The following is a 17,175-nucleotide window of genomic DNA, read 5'->3' on the forward strand; positions in this document are numbered from 1 at the left end:
ACATCCATTGCTAACAGGTGTATAAAATCAAGCACATAGTCGACCATCTCCCTAGACAGACATTGGCATTATGTCTCCCTTTTCCTCTTCATCTATCTTTGTTCTCTTTATCTCCCAACCCTTTCTCTTTACCTCTCCCTGTTTGTCCACTTTTTCTTTACCGCTACCTTTTGTCACTTCCTCTCCCATTTTCTTTAATCTATCCTCCTTTTCTTTAATCTCTCCATTTTCATTATCTTTCCTCCTGTTGCATTTTATATAATCTCTCTTATCTATTTCTCCCCTTTCTGATGTTCCTTGACCAGCCCAAAGAGGTAAGGAATCTGGCCCAGTATTTTGAGGTGGATATTCAGGTAAGGTGAGCGCTTTAGATGTTGGGGAATATGATTAATGCTATTTGATTTGACCAACTAGCAAATGGATAGCAACATGGGGTTCCAATAAAAACTAGCTTCCCATACCGGGAGTCGAACCCGGGCCGCCTGGGTGAAAACCAAGAATCCTAACCGCTAGACCATATGGGATACATATCTACACCCCTGCGCACACCACATGGGATTGTGTATGTGACGGAGCATCCACAGATCCTATAGGAGGTGAACCTTTTTATTTTAAAATACAGTTGTAATGCCTGTCAGTCCGCGGCTGCAGTTGATGAGTTCCTGTTCCAATGATCTTTGTGAGATGCGTCAGAGTTATAGTTTCTTTGGATCTTCCCAGATAAAGTGGTCCTTTTGCTGACCACGGAATTCGCACCTAAAGTCCACTCTTCACTCTGTAGGATCAACCTACCATTTTTTTTCCCGTCTCACAAAAATAAAGAGCATTCCTTCGAGCCGGAATCGAACCAGTGACCTAAGGATGTCTGATTGTTTTCTACAGTCCTCCGCTCTACCAGCTGAGCTATCGAAGGTCATGATTTGGTGCGCTGTCCATGCTGACTGTACCTGGAGCAGCCCCTCCCTCACCAACATGGTATGCATTGTGTTACAAGCTACAGCAAGTTGAAGGGTTAACATTGCAAACGGCTTGAAACTTACTGAATAGACTCGGATGTGTAAAAAAAAAAAATAATCGCTGTGTTGGCCGGGAATCGAACCCGGGTCAACTGCTTGGAAGGCAGCTATGCTCACCACTATACCACCAACGCTGGACAGAGAGATAGGCTTTAAACCAGAGATGGGAAGGTCTGCGGAAAAAAAAAAACGAAAAAAAACCCCCAAAAAAACATGAGAAAAAAAACCATTTTCCTCCCGTTTTTTTCCAAAGCCATTTTTTGTTTGTGGGAAATGATGTCATATCCCGGCGCTCAGACTCAGCAGCACTCAGAGGATGCTCACTCTCTATGGAGGTTGCGTAACGTTTTCTTTAATTTCATAAAAATGAACCCTGCTGATGATGTCCTGGGAAAGGCTGGGTTTTGAGACCCTTGAGTTTTAAGATAATGTGAGTTAGATCCAGTCTGATATACAACGAAGGTAAAAGAAGTGTGGAACCAGTTTTCACAGAGCCCGATAGATCTGCTACATGGGTGGTTTTAGGAGTTCTGCATATGTAGATGTTATTGTGTCATTTTGCAGCCTTTAGCAGAATTTATTTTTATGTGGAATATGGAATGTTTCATCAGAACATTTAGAAATCTGGCCGAATTTCAGGAAATGTTAAAAATTGTCATCTTCTGCCTTGGTCAGATCCTGTGCTCTGGCCTGGCTTCTTTCTACACTTAAGCTTCTTTAGCGTAGCGGTTAGAGCGTTTGCCTCACGTGAGAAAGGTCCCCGGTTCGAAACTGGGTAGAAACGCTTCTTTTCATTATTCCCATTTAACATACAGAACCGATGACTTCATCACCAAAGAGGGCAATCTGCTCCTCAGTTTTGTACCAGAAGGTGGTGCTGTTGCCCTAGGTCTTGGCCTAGTCAAGAAAATGGTGGTCAATCTACTGATGTCTTTCTTTCAGGTAAATGACTGGTGCTTCACATACTTTTTGCTTTGTTGCTTTAGTGTATTCCTTTGTTTTTCTTGTTTGCAATTTGGATGTTGAGATGATTTTTCCATGATATGTTTGAACCTGATGCAGAACTCACTCTAACTATAAAATGAAATACCTGGTCAGTATATTGTGGTGCTATCAAATCTATACATATAATGTAATGTTGTTATAATTACAGCTGTTTTGTGATTCGTACGGATAGTTACCTGTAAGTTGTCGGTGGCCAGACTGGGGATAACTAAGCAGCACTGGCAGTTTCAGGAATTCCACCCTGCCTCCAGCAATCATCAGATATAGAAGATATAATACTTGATCCCTTTATGCCCATCTCATGGTGATGGGGCTGCCCTGAGAACAAGAGCAGTATGATCAGGTTTTATCATAAGTTTGTCCTGTGTTATTCACTTTTCCCGCAGTGACAGTTTCTTTTACATAAATAGAATTTTCTGAAGGGATAAATTATACATATTACATATAAAACATATACACTTTATGAAAGGATGTGGACACCCCTCCTAATTATTGAGTTTAGGTATTTCAGCCACATCCATTGCTAACAGGTGTATAAAATCAAGCACATAGTCGACCATCTCCCTAGACAGACATTGGCATTATGTCTCCCTTTTCCTCTTCATCTATCTTTGTTCTCTTTATCTCCCAACCCTTTCTCTTTACCTCTCCCTGTTTGTCCACTTTTTCTTTACCGCTACCTTTTGTCACTTCCTCTCCCATTTTCTTTAATCTATCCTCCTTTTCTTTAATCTCTCCATTTTCATTATCTTTCCTCCTGTTGCATTTTATATAATCTCTCTTATCTATTTCTCCCCTTTCTGATGTTCCTTGACCAGCCCAAAGAGGTAAGGAATCTGGCCCAGTATTTTGAGGTGGATATTCAGGTAAGGTGAGCGCTTTAGATGTTGGGGAATATGATTAATGCTATTTGATTTGACCAACTAGCAAATGGATAGCAACATGGGGTTCCAATAAAAACTAGCTTCCCATACCGGGAGTCGAACCCAGGCCGCCTGGGTGAAAACCAGGAATCCTAACTGCTAGACCATATGGGATACATGTCTACACCCCTGCGCACACCACATGGGATTGTGTATGTGACGGAGCATCCACAGATCCTATAGGAGGTGAACCTTTTTATTTTAAAATACAGTTGTAATGCCTGTCAGTCCGCGGCTGCAGTTGATGAGTTCCTGTTCCAATGATCTTTGTGAGATGCGTCAGAGTTATAGTTTCTTTGGATCTTCCCAGATAAAGTGGTCCTTTTGCTGACCACGGAATTCGCACCTAAAGTCCACTCTTCACTCTGTAGGATCAACCTACCATTTTTTTTCCCGTCTCACAAAAATAAAGAGCATTCCTTCGAGCCGGAATCGAACCAGCGACCTAAGGATGTCTGATTGTTTTCTACAGTCCTCCGCTCTACCAGCTGAGCTATCGAAGGTCATGATTTGGTGCGCTGTCCATGCTGACTGTACCTGGAGCAGCCCCTCCCTCACCAACATGGTATGCATTGTGTTACAAGCTACAGCAAGTTGAAGGGTTAACATTGCAAACGGCTTGAAACTTACTGAATAGACTCGGATGTGTAAAAAAAAAAAATAAACGCTGCGTTGGCCGGGAATCGAACCCGGGTCAACTGCTTGGAAGGCAGCTATGCTCACCACTATACCACCAACGCTGGACAGAGAGATAGGCTTTAAACCAGAGATGGGAAGGTCTGCGGAAAAAAAAAACGAAAAAAAACCCCCAAAAAAACATGAGAAAAAAAACCATTTTCCTCCCGTTTTTTTCCAAAGCCATTTTTTGTTTGTGGGAAATGATGTCATATCCCGGCGCTCAGACTCAGCAGCACTCAGAGGATGCTCACTCTCTATGGAGGTTGCGTAACGTTTTCTTTAATTTCATAAAAATGAACCCTGCTGATGATGTCCTGGGAAAGGCTGGGTTTTGAGACCCTTGAGTTTTAAGATAATGTGAGTTAGATCCAGTCTGATATACAACGAAGGTAAAAGAAGTGTGGAACCAGTTTTCACAGAGCCCGATAGATCTGCTACATGGGTGGTTTTAGGAGTTCTGCATATGTAGATGTTATTGTGTCATTTTGCAGCCTTTAGCAGAATTTATTTTTATGTGGAATATGGAATGTTTCATCAGAACATTTAGAAATCTGGCCGAATTTCAGGAAATGTTAAAAATTGTCATCTTCTGCCTTGGTCAGATCCTGTGCTCTGGCCTGGCTTCTTTCTACACTTAAGCTTCTTTAGCGTAGCGGTTAGAGCGTTTGCCTCACGTGAGGAAGGCCCCCGGTTTGAAACTGGGTAGAAACGCTTCTTTTCATTATTCCCATTTAACATACAGAACCGATGACTTCATCACCAAAGAGGGCAATCTGCTCCTCAGTTTTGTACCAGAAGGTGGTGCTGTTGCCCTAGGTCTTGGCCTAGTCAAGAAAATGGTGGTCAATCTACTGATGTCTTTCTTTCAGGTAAATGACTGGTGCTTCACATACTTTTTGCTTTGTTGCTTTAGTGTATTCCTTTGTTTTTCTTGTTTGCAATTTGGATGTTGAGATGATTTTTCCATGATATGTTTGAACCTGATGCAGAACTCACTCTAACTATAAAATGAAATACCTGGTCAGTATATTGTGGTGCTATCAAAACTATACATATAATGTAATGTTGTTATAATTACAGCTGTTTTGTGATTCGTACGGATAGTTACCTGTAAGTTGTCGGTGGCCAGACTGGGGATAACTAAGCAGCACTGGCAGTTTCAGGAATTCCACCCTGCCTCCAGCAATCATCAGATATAGAAGATATAATACTTGATCCCTTTATGCCCATCTCATGGTGATGGGGCTGCCCTGAGAACAAGAGCAGTATGATCAGGTTTTATCATAAGTTTGTCCTGTGTTATTCACTTTTCCCGCAGTGACAGTTTCTTTTACATAAATAGAATTTTCTGAAGGGATAAATTATACATATTACATATAAAACATATACACTTTATGAAAGGATGTGGACACCCCTCCTAATTATTGAGTTTAGGTATTTCAGCCACATCCATTGCTAACAGGTGTATAAAATCAAGCACATAGTCGACCATCTCCCTAGACAGACATTGGCATTATGTCTCCCTTTTCCTCTTCATCTATCTTTGTTCTCTTTATCTCCCAACCCTTTCTCTTTACCTCTCCCTGTTTGTCCACTTTTTCTTTACCACTACCTTTTGTCACTTCCTCTCCCATTTTCTTTAATCTATCCTCCTTTTCTTTAATCTCTCCATTTTCATTATCTTTCCTCCTGTTGCATTTTATATAATCTCTCTTATCTATTTCTCCCCTTTCTGATGTTCCTTGACCAGCCCAAAGAGGTAAGGAATCTGGCCCAGTATTTTGAGGTGGATATTCAGGTAAGGTGAGCGCTTTAGATGTTGGGGAATATGATTAATGCTATTTGATTTGACCAACTAGCAAATGGATAGCAACATGGGGTTCCAATAAAAACTAGCTTCCCATACCGGGAGTCGAACCCGGGCCGCCTGGGTGAAAACCAGGAATCCTAACCGCTAGACCATATGGGATACATGTCTACACCCCTGCGCACACCACATGGGATTGTGTATGTGACGGAGCATCCACAGATCCTATAGGAGGTGAACCTTTTTATTTTAAAATACAGTTGTAATGCCTGTCAGTCCGCGGCTGCAGTTGATGAGTTCCTGTTCCAATGATCTTTGTGAGATGCGTCAGAGTTATAGTTTCTTTGGATCTTCCCAGATAAAGTGGTCCTTTTGCTGACCACGGAATTCGCACCTAAAGTCCACTCTTCACTCTGTAGGATCAACCTACCATTTTTTTTCCCGTCTCACAAAAATAAAGAGCATTCCTTCGAGCCGGAATCGAACCAGCGACCTAAGGATGTCTGATTGTTTTCTACAGTCCTCCGCTCTACCAGCTGAGCTATCGAAGGTCATGATTTGGTGCGCTGTCCATGCTGACTGTACCTGGAGCAGCCCCTCCCTCACCAACATGGTATGCATTGTGTTACAAGCTACAGCAAGTTGAAGGGTTAACATTGCAAACGGCTTGAAACTTACTGAATAGACTCGGATGTGTAAAAAAAAAAATAAACGCTGCGTTGGCCGGGAATCGAACCCAGGTCAACTGCTTGGAAGGCAGCTATGCTCACCACTATACCACCAACGCTGGACAGAGAGATAGGCTTTAAACCAGAGATGGGAAGGTCTGCGGAAAAAAAAAACGAAAAAAACCCCCCAAAAAAACAGGAGAAAAAAAACCATTTTCCTCCCGTTTTTTTCCAAAGCCATTTTTTGTTTGTGGGAAATGATGTCATATCCCGGCGCTCAGACTCAGCAGCACTCAGAGGATGCTCACTCTCTATGGAGGTTGCGTAACGTTTTCTTTAATTTCATAAAAATGAACCCTGCTGATGATGTCCTGGGAAAGGCTGGGTTTTGAGACCCTTGAGTTTTAAGATAATGTGAGTTAGATCCAGTCTGATATACAACGAAGGTAAAAGAAGTGTGGAACCAGTTTTCACAGAGCCCGATAGATCTGCTACATGGGTGGTTTTAGGAGTTCTGCATATGTAGATGTTATTGTGTCATTTTGCAGCCTTTAGCAGAATTTATTTTTATGTGGAATATGGAATGTTTCATCAGAACATTTAGAAATCTGGCCGAATTTCAGGAAATGTTAAAAATTGTCATCTTCTGCCTTGGTCAGATCCTGTGCTCTGGCCTGGCTTCTTTCTACACTTAAGCTTCTTTAGCGTAGCGGTTAGAGCGTTTGCCTCACGTGAGAAAGGTCCCCGGTTCGAAACTGGGTAGAAACGCTTCTTTTCATTATTCCCATTTAACATACAGAACCGATGACTTCATCACCAAAGAGGGCAATCTGCTCCTCAGTTTTGTACCAGAAGGTGGTGCTGTTGCCCTAGGTCTTGGCCTAGTCAAGAAAATGGTGGTCAATCTACTGATGTCTTTCTTTCAGGTAAATGACTGGTGCTTCACATACTTTTTGCTTTGTTGCTTTAGTGTATTCCTTTGTTTTTCTTGTTTGCAATTTGGATGTTGAGATGATTTTTCCATGATATGTTTGAACCTGATGCAGAACTCACTCTAACTATAAAATGAAATACCTGGTCAGTATATTGTGGTGCTATCAAATCTATACATATAATGTAATGTTGTTATAATTACAGCTGTTTTGTGATTCGTACGGATAGTTACCTGTAAGTTGTCGGTGGCCAGACTGGGGATAACTAAGCAGCACTGGCAGTTTCAGGAATTCCACCCTGCCTCCAGCAATCATCAGATATAGAAGATATAATACTTGATCCCTTTATGCCCATCTCATGGTGATGGGGCTGCCCTGAGAACAAGAGCAGTATGATCAGGTTTTATCATAAGTTTGTCCTGTGTTATTCACTTTTCCCGCAGTGACAGTTTCTTTTACATAAATAGAATTTTCTGAAGGGATAAATTATACATATTACATCTAAAACATATACACTTTATGAAAGGATGTGGACACCCCTCCTAATTATTGAGTTTAGGTATTTCAGCCACATCCATTGCTAACAGGTGTATAAAATCAAGCACATAGTCGACCATCTCCCTAGACAGACATTGGCATTATGTCTCCCTTTTCCTCTTCATCTATCTTTGTTCTCTTTATCTCCCAACCCTTTCTCTTTACCTCTCCCTGTTTGTCCACTTTTTCTTTACCGCTACCTTTTGTCACTTCCTCTCCCATTTTCTTTAATCTATCCTCCTTTTCTTTAATCTCTCCATTTTCATTATCTTTCCTCCTGTTGCATTTTATATAATCTCTCTTATCTATTTCTCCCCTTTCTGATGTTCCTTAACCAGCCCAAAGAGGTAAGGAATCTGGCCCAGTATTTTGAGGTGGATATTCAGGTAAGGTGAGCGCTTTAGATGTTGGGGAATATGATTAATGCTATTTGATTTGACCAACTAGCAAATGGATAGCAACATGGGGTTCCAATAAAAACTAGCTTCCCATACCGGGAGTCGAACCCGGGCCGCCTGGGTGAAAACCAGGAATCCTAACCGCTAGACCATATGGGATACATGTCTACACCCCTGCGCACACCACATGGGATTGTGTATGTGACGGAGCATCCACAGATCCTATAGGAGGTGAACCTTTTTATTTTAAAATACAGTTGTAATGCCTGTCAGTCCGCGGCTGCAGTTGATGAGTTCCTGTTCCAATGATCTTTGTGAGATGCGTCAGAGTTATAGTTTCTTTGGATCTTCCCAGATAAAGTGGTCCTTTTGCTGACCACGGAATTCGCACCTAAAGTCCACTCTTCACTCTGTAGGATCAACCTACCATTTTTTTTCCCGTCTCACAAAAATAAAGAGCATTCCTTCGAGCCGGAATCGAACCAGCGACCTAAGGATGTCTGATTGTTTTCTACAGTCCTCCGCTCTACCAGCTGAGCTATCGAAGGTCATGATTTGGTGTGCTGTCCATGCTGACTGTACCTGGAGCAGCCCCTCCCTCACCAACATGGTATGCATTGTGTTACAAGCTACAGCAAGTTGAAGGGTTAACATTGCAAACGGCTTGAAACTTACTGAATAGACTCGGATGTGTAAAAAAAAAAATAAACGCTGCGTTGGCCGGGAATCGAACCCAGGTCAACTGCTTGGAAGGCAGCTATGCTCACCACTATACCACCAACGCTGGACAGAGAGATAGGCTTTAAACCAGAGATGGGAAGGTCTGCGGAAAAAAAAAACGAAAAAAACCCCCCAAAAAAACAGGAGAAAAAAAACCATTTTCCTCCCGTTTTTTTCCAAAGCCATTTTTTGTTTGTGGGAAATGATGTCATATCCCGGCGCTCAGACTCAGCAGCACTCAGAGGATGCTCACTCTCTATGGAGGTTGCGTAACGTTTTCTTTAATTTCATAAAAATGAACCCTGCTGATGATGTCCTGGGAAAGGCTGGGTTTTGAGACCCTTGAGTTTTAAGATAATGTGAGTTAGATCCAGTCTGATATACAACGAAGGTAAAAGAAGTGTGGAACCAGTTTTCACAGAGCCCGATAGATCTGCTACATGGGTGGTTTTAGGAGTTCTGCATATGTAGATGTTATTGTGTCATTTTGCAGCCTTTAGCAGAATTTATTTTTATGTGGAATATGGAATGTTTCATCAGAACATTTAGAAATCTGGCCGAATTTCAGGAAATGTTAAAAATTGTCATCTTCTGCCTTGGTCAGATCCTGTGCTCTGGCCTGGCTTCTTTCTACACTTAAGCTTCTTTAGCGTAGCGGTTAGAGCGTTTGCCTCACGTGAGAAAGGTCCCCGGTTCGAAACTGGGTAGAAACGGTTCTTTTCATTATTCCCATTTAACATACAGAACCGATGACTTCATCACCAAAGAGGGCAATCTGCTCCTCAGTTTTGTACCAGAAGGTGGTGCTGTTGCCCTAGGTCTTGGCCTAGTCAAGAAAATGGTGGTCAATCTACTGATGTCTTTCTTTCAGGTAAATGACTGGTGCTTCACATACTTTTTGCTTTGTTGCTTTAGTGTATTCCTTTGTTTTTCTTGTTTGCAATTTGGATGTTGAGATGATTTTTCCATGATATGTTTGAACCTGATGCAGAACTCACTCTAACTATAAAATGAAATACCTGGTCAGTATATTGTGGTGCTATCAAATCTATACATATAATGTAATGTTGTTATAATTACAGCTGTTTTGTGATTCGTACGGATAGTTACCTGTAAGTTGTCGGTGGCCAGACTGGGGATAACTAAGCAGCACTGGCAGTTTCAGGAATTCCACCCTGCCTCCAGCAATCATCAGATATAGAAGATATAATACTTGATCCCTTTATGCCCATCTCATGGTGATGGGGCTGCCCTGAGAACAAGAGCAGTATGATCAGGTTTTATCATAAGTTTGTCCTGTGTTATTCACTTTTCCCGCAGTGACAGTTTCTTTTACATAAATAGAATTTTCTGAAGGGATAAATTATACATATTACATATAAAACATATACACTTTATGAAAGGATGTGGACACCCCTCCTAATTATTGAGTTTAGGTATTTCAGCCACATCCATTGCTAACAGGTGTATAAAATCAAGCACATAGTCGACCATCTCCCTAGACAGACATTGGCATTATGTCTCCCTTTTCCTCTTCATCTATCTTTGTTCTCTTTATCTCCCAACCCTTTCTCTTTACCTCTCCCTGTTTGTCCACTTTTTCTTTACCGCTACCTTTTGTCACTTCCTCTCCCATTTTCTTTAATCTATCCTCCTTTTCTTTAATCTCTCCATTTTCATTATCTTTCCTCCTGTTGCATTTTATATAATCTCTCTTATCTATTTCTCCCCTTTCTGATGTTCCTTGACCAGCCCAAAGAGGTAAGGAATCTGGCCCAGTATTTTGAGGTGGATATTCAGGTAAGGTGAGCGCTTTAGATGTTGGGGAATATGATTAATGCTATTTGATTTGACCAACTAGCAAATGGATAGCAACATGGGGTTCCAATAAAAACTAGCTTCCCATACCGGGAGTCGAACCCGGGCCGCCTGGGTGAAAACCAGGAATCCTAACCGCTAGACCATATGGGATACATGTCTACACTCCTGCGCACACCACATGGGATTGTGTATGTGACGGAGCATCCACAGATCCTATAGGAGGTGAACCTTTTTATTTTAAAATACAGTTGTAATGCCTGTCAGTCCGCGGCTGCAGTTGATGAGTTCCTGTTCCAATGATCTTTGTGAGATGCGTCAGAGTTATAGTTTCTTTGGATCTTCCCAGATAAAGTGGTCCTTTTGCTGACCACGGAATTCGCACCTAAAGTCCACTCTTCACTCTGTAGGATGAACCTACCATTTTTTTTCCCGTCTCACAAAAGTAAAGAGCTTTCCTTGGAGCCGGAATCGAACCAGCGACCTAAGGATGTCTGATTGTTTTCTACAGTCCTCCGCTCTACCAGCTGAGCTATCAAAGGTCATGATTTGGTGCGCTGTCCATGCTGACTGTACCTGGAGCAGCCCCTCCCTCACCAACATGGTATGCATTGTGTTACAAGCTACAGCAAGTTGAAGGGTTAACATTGCAAACGGCTTGAAACTTACTGAATAGACTCGGATGTGTAAAAAAAAAATAAACGCTGCGTTGGCCGGGAATCGAACCCGGGTCAACTGCTTGGAAGGCAGCTATGCTCACCACTATACCACCAACGCTGGACAGAGAGATAGGCTTTAAACCAGAGATGGGAAGGTCTGCGGAAAAAAAAACGAAAAAAAAACCCCCAAAAAACATGAGAAAAAAACCCATTTTCCTCCCGTTTTTTTCCAAAGCCATTTTTTGTTTGTGGGAAATGATGTCATATCCCGGCGCTCAGACTCAGCAGCACTCAGAGGATGCTCACTCTCTATGGAGGTTGCGTAACGTTTTCTTTAATTTCATAAAAATGAACCCTGCTGATGATGTCCTGGGAAAGGCTGGGTTTTGAGACCCTTGAGTTTTCGGATAATGTGAGTTAGATCCAGTCTGATATACAACGAAGGTAAAAGAAGTGTGGAACCAGTTTTCACAGAGCCCGATAGATCTGCTACATGGGTGGTTTTAGGAGTTCTGCATATGTAGATGTTATTGTGTCATTTTGCAGCCTTTAGCAGAATTTATTTTTATGTGGAATATGGAATGTTTCATCAGAACATTTAGAAATCTGGCCGAATTTCAGGAAATGTTAAAAATTGTCATCTTCTGCCTTGGTCAGATCCTGTGCTCTGGCCTGGCTTCTTTCTACACTTAAGCTTCTTTAGCGTAGCGGTTAGAGCGTTTGCCTCACGTGAGAAAAGTCCCCGGTTCGAAACTGGGTAGAAACGTTTCTTTTCATTATTCCCATTTAACATACAGAACCGATGACTTCATCACCAAAGAGGGCAATCTGCTCCTCAGTTTTGTACCAGAAGGTGGTGCTGTTGCCCTAGGTCTTGGCCTAGTCAAGAAAATGGTGGTGAATCTACTGATGTCTTTCTTTCAGGTAAATGACTGGTGCTTCACATACTTTTTGCTTTGTTGCTTTAGTGTATTCATTTGTTTTTCTTGTTTGCAATTTGGATGTTGAGATGATTTTTCCATGATATGTTTGAACCTGATTCAGAACTCACTCTAGCTATAAAATGAAATACCTGGTCAGTATATTGTGGTGCTATCAAATCTATACATATAATGTAATGTTGTTATAATTACAGCTGTTTTGTGATTCGTACGGATAGTTACCTGTAAGTTGTCGGTGGCCAGACTGGGGATAACTAAGCAGCACTGGCAGTTTCAGGAATTCCACCCTGCCTCCAGCAATCATCAGATATAGAAGATATAATACTTGATCCCTTTATGCCCATCTCATGGTGATGGGGCTGCCCTGAGAACAAGAGCAGTATGATCAGGTTTTACCATAAGTTTGTCCTGTGTTATTCACTTTTCCCGCAGTGACAGTTTCTTTTACATAAATAGAATTTTCTGAAGGGATAAATTATACATATTACATATAAAACATATACACTTTATGAAAGGATGTGGACACCCCTCCTAATTATTGAGTTTAGGTATTTCAGCCACATCCATTGCTAACAGGTGTATAAAATCAAGCACATAGTCGACCATCTCCCTAGACAGACATTGGCATTATGTCTCCCTTTTCCTCTTCATCTATCTTTGTTCTCTTTATCTCCCAACCCTTTCTCTTTACCTCTCCCTGTTTGTCCACTTTTTCTTTACCGCTACCTTTTGTCACTTCCTCTCCCATTTTCTTTAATCTATCCTCCTTTTCTTTAATCTCTCCATTTTCATTATCTTTCCTCCTGTTGCATTTTATATAATCTCTCTTATCTATTTCTCCCCTTTCTGATGTTCCTTGACCAGCCCAAAGAGGTAAGGAATCTGGCCCAGTATTTTGAGGTGGATATTCAGGTAAGGTGAGCGCTTTAGATGTTGGGGAATATGATTAATGCTATTTGATTTGACCAACTAGCAAATGGATAGCAACATGGGGTTCCAATAAAAACTAGCTTCCCATACCGGGAGTCGAACCCGGGCCGCCTGGGTGAAAACCAGGAATCCTAACCGCTAGACCATATGGGATACATGTCTACACCCCTGCGCACACCACATGGGATTGTGTATGTGACGGAGCATCCACAGATCCTATAGGAGGTGAACCTTTTTATTTTAAAATACAGTTGTAATGCCTGTCAGTCCGCGGCTGCAGTTGATGAGTTCCTGTTCCAATGATCTTTGTGAGATGCGTCAGAGTTATAGTTTCTTTGGATCTTCCCAGATAAAGTGGTCCTTTTGCTGACCACGGAATTCGCACCTAAAGTCCACTCTTCACTCTGTAGGATCAACCTACCATTTTTTTTCCCGTCTCACAAAAATAAAGAGCATTCCTTCGAGCCGGAATTGAACCAGCGACCTAAGGATGTCTGATTGTTTTCTACAGTCCTCCGCTCTACCAGCTGAGCTATCGAAGGTCATGATTTGGTGCGCTGTCCATGCTGACTGTACCTGGAGCAGCCCCTCCCTCACCAACATGGTATGCATTGTGTTACAAGCTACAGCAAGTTGAAGGGTTAACATTGCAAACGGCTTGAAACTTACTGAATAGACTCGGATGTGTAAAAAAAAAAATAAACGCTGCGTTGGCCGGGAATCGAACCCGGGTCAACTGCTTGGAAGGCAGCTATGCTCACCACTATACCACCAACGCTGGACAGAGAGAAAGGCTTTAAACCAGAGATGGGAAGGTCTGCGGAAAAAAAAAAACGAAAAAAAACCCCCAAAAAAACATGAGAAAAAAAACCATTTTCCTCCCGTTTTTTTCCAAAGCCATTTTTTGTTTGTGGGAAATGATGTCATATCCCGGCGCTCAGACTCAGCAGCACTCAGAGGATGCTCACTCTCTATGGAGGTTGCGTAACGTTTTCTTTAATTTCATAAAAATGAACCCTGCTGATGATGTCCTGGGAAAGGCTGGGTTTTGAGACCCTTGAGTTTTAAGATAATGTGAGTTAGATCCAGTCTGATATACAACGAAGGTAAAAGAAGTGTGGAACCAGTTTTCACAGAGCCCGATAGATCTGCTACATGGGTGGTTTTAGGAGTTCTGCATATGTAGATGTTATTGTGTCATTTTGCAGCCTTTAGCAGAATTTATTTTTATGTGGAATATGGAATGTTTCATCAGAACATTTAGAAATCTGGCCGAATTTCAGGAAATGTTAAAAATTGTCATCTTCTGCCTTGGTCAGATCCTGTGCTCTGGCCTGGCTTCTTTCTACACTTAAGCTTCTTTAGCGTAGCGGTTAGAGCGTTTGCCTCACGTGAGAAAGGTCCCCGGTTCGAAACTGGGTAGAAACGCTTCTTTTCATTATTCCCATTTAACATACAGAACCGATGACTTCATCACCAAAGAGGGCAATCTGCTCCTCAGTTTTGTACCAGAAGGTGGTGCTGTTGCCCTAGGTCTTGGCCTAGTCAAGAAAATGGTGGTCAATCTACTGATGTCTTTCTTTCAGGTAAATGACTGGTGCTTCACATACTTTTTGCTTTGTTGCTTTAGTGTATTCCTTTGTTTTTCTTGTTTGCAATTTGGATGTTGAGATGATTTTTCCATGATATGTTTGAACCTGATGCAGAACTCACTCTAACTATAAAATGAAATACCTGGTCAGTATATTGTGGTGCTATCAAATCTATACATATAATGTAATGTTGTTATAATTACAGCTGTTTTGTGATTCGTACGGATAGTTACCTGTAAGTTGTCGGTGGCCAGACTGGGGATAACTAAGCAGCACTGGCAGTTTCAGGAATTCCACCCTGCCTCCAGCAATCATCAGATATAGAAGATATAATACTTGATCCCTTTATGCCCATCTCATGGTGATGGGGCTGCCCTGAGAACAAGAGCAGTATGATCAGGTTTTATCATAAGTTTGTCCTGTGTTATTCACTTTTCCCGCAGTGACAGTTTCTTTTACATAAATAGAATTTTCTGAAGGGATAAATTATACATATTACATATAAAACATATACACTTTATGAAAGGATGTGGACACCCCTCCTAATTATTGAGTTTAGGTATTTCAGCCACATCCATTGCTAACAGGTGTATAAAATCAAGCACATAGTCGACCATCTCCCTAGACAGACATTGGCATTATGTCTCCCTTTTCCTCTTCATCTATCTTTGTTCTCTTTATCTCCCAACCCTTTCTCTTTACCTCTCCCTGTTTGTCCACTTTTTCTTTACCGCTACCTTTTGTCACTTCCTCTCCCATTTTCTTTAATCTATCCTCCTTTTCTTTAATCTCTCCATTTTCATTATCTTTCCTCCTGTTGCATTTTATATAATCTCTCTTATCTATTTCTCCCCTTTCTGATGTTCCTTGACCAGCCCAAAGAGGTAAGGAATCTGGCCCAGTATTTTGAGGTGGATATTCAGGTAAGGTGAGCGCTTTAGATGTTGGGGAATATGATTAATGCTATTTGATTTGACCAACTAGCAAATGGATAGCAACATGGGGTTCCAATAAAAACTAGCTTCCCATACCGGGAGTCGAACCTGGGCCGCCTGGGTGAAAACCAGGAATCCTAACCGCTAGACCATATGGGATACATGTCTACACCCCTGCGCACACCACATGGGATTGTGTATGTGACGGAGCATCCACAGATCCTATAGGAGGTGAACCTTTTTATTTTAAAATACAGTTGTAATGCCTGTCAGTCCGCGGCTGCAGTTGATGAGTTCCTGTTCCAATGATCTTTGTGAGATGCGTCAGAGTTATAGTTTCTTTGGATCTTCCCAGATAAAGTGGTCCTTTTGCTGACCACGGAATTCGCACCTAAAGTCCACTCTTCACTCTGTAGGATCAACCTACCATTTTTTTTCCCGTCTCACAAAAATAAAGAGCATTCCTTCGAGCCGGAATCGAACCAGCGACCTAAGGATGTCTGATTGTTTTCTACAGTCCTCCGCTCTACCAGCTGAGCTATCGAAGGTCATGATTTGGTGCGCTGTCCATGCTGACTGTACCTGTAGCAGCCCCTCCCTCACCAACATGGTATGCATTGTGTTACAAGCTACAGCAAGTTGAAAGGTTAACATTGCAAACGGCTTGAAACTTACTGAATAGACTCGGATGTGTAAAAAAATAAATAAACGCTGCGTTGGCCGGGAATCGAACCCGGGTCAACTGCTTGGAAGGCAGCTATGCTCACCACTATACCACCAACGCTGGACAGAGAGATAGGTTTTAAACCAGAGATGGGAAGGTCTGCGGAAAAAAAAAAACGAAAAAAAACCCCCAAAAAAACATGAGAAAAAAAACCATTTTCCTCCCGTTTTTTTCCAAAGCCATTTTTTGTTTGTGGGAAATGATGTCATATCCCGGCGCTCAGACTCAGCAGCACTCAGAGGATGCTCACTCTCTATGGAGGTTGCGTAACGTTTTCTTTAATTTCATAAAAATGAACCCTGCTGATGATGTCCTGGGAAAGGCTGGGTTTTGAGACCCTTGAGTTTTAAGATAATGTGAGTTAGATCCAGTCTGATATACAACGAAGGTAAAAGAAGTGTGGAACCAGTTTTCACAGAGCCCGATAGATCTGCTACATGGGTGGTTTTAGGAGTTCTGCATATGTAGATGTTATTGTGTCATTTTGCAGCCTTTAGCAGAATTTATTTTTATGTGGAATATGGAATGTTTCATCAGAACATTTAGAAATCTGGCCGAATTTCAGGAAATGTTAAAAATTGTCATCTTCTGCCTTGGTCAGATCCTGTGCTCTGGCCTGGCTTCTTTCTACACTTAAGCTTCTTTAGCGTAGCGGTTAGAGCGTTTGCCTCACGTGAGAAAGGTCCCCGGTTCGAAACTGGGTAGAAACGCTTCTTTTCATTATTCCCATTTAACATACAGAACCGATGACTTCATCACCAAAGAGGGCAATCTGCTCCTCAGTTTTGTACCAGAAGGTGGTGCTGTTGCCCTAGGTCTTGGCCTAGTCAAGAAAATGGTGGTCAATCTACTGATGTCTTTCTTTCAGGTAAATGACTGGTGCTTCACATAC

At 41.8% G+C, this 17,175-nt stretch overlaps 21 non-coding genes across 21 annotated transcripts; all 21 read right to left on the reverse strand.

The window, feature by feature from the left end:
- Positions 1-452: 452 nt before the first annotated feature.
- TRNAE-UUC (transfer RNA glutamic acid (anticodon UUC)) lies at positions 453-524 on the reverse strand. The gene has a single exon. It is a non-coding gene; the product is annotated as a tRNA-Glu (tRNA).
- A 303-nt stretch (positions 525-827) lies between these two features.
- On the reverse strand, positions 828-913 carry TRNAY-GUA (transfer RNA tyrosine (anticodon GUA)). The gene is given in 2 exon segments: positions 828-863; positions 877-913. It is a non-coding gene; the product is annotated as a tRNA-Tyr (tRNA).
- A 165-nt stretch (positions 914-1,078) lies between these two features.
- On the reverse strand, positions 1,079-1,150 carry TRNAG-UCC (transfer RNA glycine (anticodon UCC)). The gene has a single exon. It is a non-coding gene; the product is annotated as a tRNA-Gly (tRNA).
- A 1,836-nt stretch (positions 1,151-2,986) lies between these two features.
- On the reverse strand, positions 2,987-3,058 carry TRNAE-UUC (transfer RNA glutamic acid (anticodon UUC)). The gene has a single exon. It is a non-coding gene; the product is annotated as a tRNA-Glu (tRNA).
- Positions 3,059-3,361: 303 nt separating this feature from the next.
- On the reverse strand, positions 3,362-3,447 carry TRNAY-GUA (transfer RNA tyrosine (anticodon GUA)). Its single transcript is given in 2 exon segments — positions 3,362-3,397; positions 3,411-3,447. It is a non-coding gene; the product is annotated as a tRNA-Tyr (tRNA).
- A 165-nt stretch (positions 3,448-3,612) lies between these two features.
- On the reverse strand, positions 3,613-3,684 carry TRNAG-UCC (transfer RNA glycine (anticodon UCC)). Its single transcript has one exon. It is a non-coding gene; the product is annotated as a tRNA-Gly (tRNA).
- A 1,835-nt stretch (positions 3,685-5,519) lies between these two features.
- TRNAE-UUC (transfer RNA glutamic acid (anticodon UUC)) lies at positions 5,520-5,591 on the reverse strand. Its single transcript has one exon. It is a non-coding gene; the product is annotated as a tRNA-Glu (tRNA).
- Positions 5,592-5,894: 303 nt separating this feature from the next.
- On the reverse strand, positions 5,895-5,980 carry TRNAY-GUA (transfer RNA tyrosine (anticodon GUA)). The gene is given in 2 exon segments: positions 5,895-5,930; positions 5,944-5,980. It is a non-coding gene; the product is annotated as a tRNA-Tyr (tRNA).
- Positions 5,981-6,144: 164 nt separating this feature from the next.
- On the reverse strand, positions 6,145-6,216 carry TRNAG-UCC (transfer RNA glycine (anticodon UCC)). The gene has a single exon. It is a non-coding gene; the product is annotated as a tRNA-Gly (tRNA).
- A 1,835-nt stretch (positions 6,217-8,051) lies between these two features.
- TRNAE-UUC (transfer RNA glutamic acid (anticodon UUC)) lies at positions 8,052-8,123 on the reverse strand. The gene has a single exon. It is a non-coding gene; the product is annotated as a tRNA-Glu (tRNA).
- A 303-nt stretch (positions 8,124-8,426) lies between these two features.
- On the reverse strand, positions 8,427-8,512 carry TRNAY-GUA (transfer RNA tyrosine (anticodon GUA)). The gene is given in 2 exon segments: positions 8,427-8,462; positions 8,476-8,512. It is a non-coding gene; the product is annotated as a tRNA-Tyr (tRNA).
- A 164-nt stretch (positions 8,513-8,676) lies between these two features.
- On the reverse strand, positions 8,677-8,748 carry TRNAG-UCC (transfer RNA glycine (anticodon UCC)). Its single transcript has one exon. It is a non-coding gene; the product is annotated as a tRNA-Gly (tRNA).
- Positions 8,749-10,583: 1,835 nt separating this feature from the next.
- On the reverse strand, positions 10,584-10,655 carry TRNAE-UUC (transfer RNA glutamic acid (anticodon UUC)). Its single transcript has one exon. It is a non-coding gene; the product is annotated as a tRNA-Glu (tRNA).
- Positions 10,656-10,958: 303 nt separating this feature from the next.
- On the reverse strand, positions 10,959-11,044 carry TRNAY-GUA (transfer RNA tyrosine (anticodon GUA)). The gene is given in 2 exon segments: positions 10,959-10,994; positions 11,008-11,044. It is a non-coding gene; the product is annotated as a tRNA-Tyr (tRNA).
- A 163-nt stretch (positions 11,045-11,207) lies between these two features.
- Positions 11,208-11,279, reverse strand: TRNAG-UCC (transfer RNA glycine (anticodon UCC)). Its single transcript has one exon. It is a non-coding gene; the product is annotated as a tRNA-Gly (tRNA).
- Positions 11,280-13,113: 1,834 nt separating this feature from the next.
- Positions 13,114-13,185, reverse strand: TRNAE-UUC (transfer RNA glutamic acid (anticodon UUC)). Its single transcript has one exon. It is a non-coding gene; the product is annotated as a tRNA-Glu (tRNA).
- Positions 13,186-13,488: 303 nt separating this feature from the next.
- TRNAY-GUA (transfer RNA tyrosine (anticodon GUA)) lies at positions 13,489-13,574 on the reverse strand. Its single transcript is given in 2 exon segments — positions 13,489-13,524; positions 13,538-13,574. It is a non-coding gene; the product is annotated as a tRNA-Tyr (tRNA).
- A 164-nt stretch (positions 13,575-13,738) lies between these two features.
- TRNAG-UCC (transfer RNA glycine (anticodon UCC)) lies at positions 13,739-13,810 on the reverse strand. The gene has a single exon. It is a non-coding gene; the product is annotated as a tRNA-Gly (tRNA).
- Positions 13,811-15,646: 1,836 nt separating this feature from the next.
- On the reverse strand, positions 15,647-15,718 carry TRNAE-UUC (transfer RNA glutamic acid (anticodon UUC)). The gene has a single exon. It is a non-coding gene; the product is annotated as a tRNA-Glu (tRNA).
- A 303-nt stretch (positions 15,719-16,021) lies between these two features.
- TRNAY-GUA (transfer RNA tyrosine (anticodon GUA)) lies at positions 16,022-16,107 on the reverse strand. Its single transcript is given in 2 exon segments — positions 16,022-16,057; positions 16,071-16,107. It is a non-coding gene; the product is annotated as a tRNA-Tyr (tRNA).
- A 164-nt stretch (positions 16,108-16,271) lies between these two features.
- On the reverse strand, positions 16,272-16,343 carry TRNAG-UCC (transfer RNA glycine (anticodon UCC)). The gene has a single exon. It is a non-coding gene; the product is annotated as a tRNA-Gly (tRNA).
- Between the last annotated feature and the right edge of the window lie 832 nt (positions 16,344-17,175).

Source organism: Spea bombifrons, chromosome 3 (genome assembly GCF_027358695.1).
Source record: "Spea bombifrons isolate aSpeBom1 chromosome 3, aSpeBom1.2.pri, whole genome shotgun sequence".
In the NCBI taxonomy this organism is placed as follows: domain Eukaryota; kingdom Metazoa; phylum Chordata; class Amphibia; order Anura; family Pelobatidae; genus Spea; species Spea bombifrons.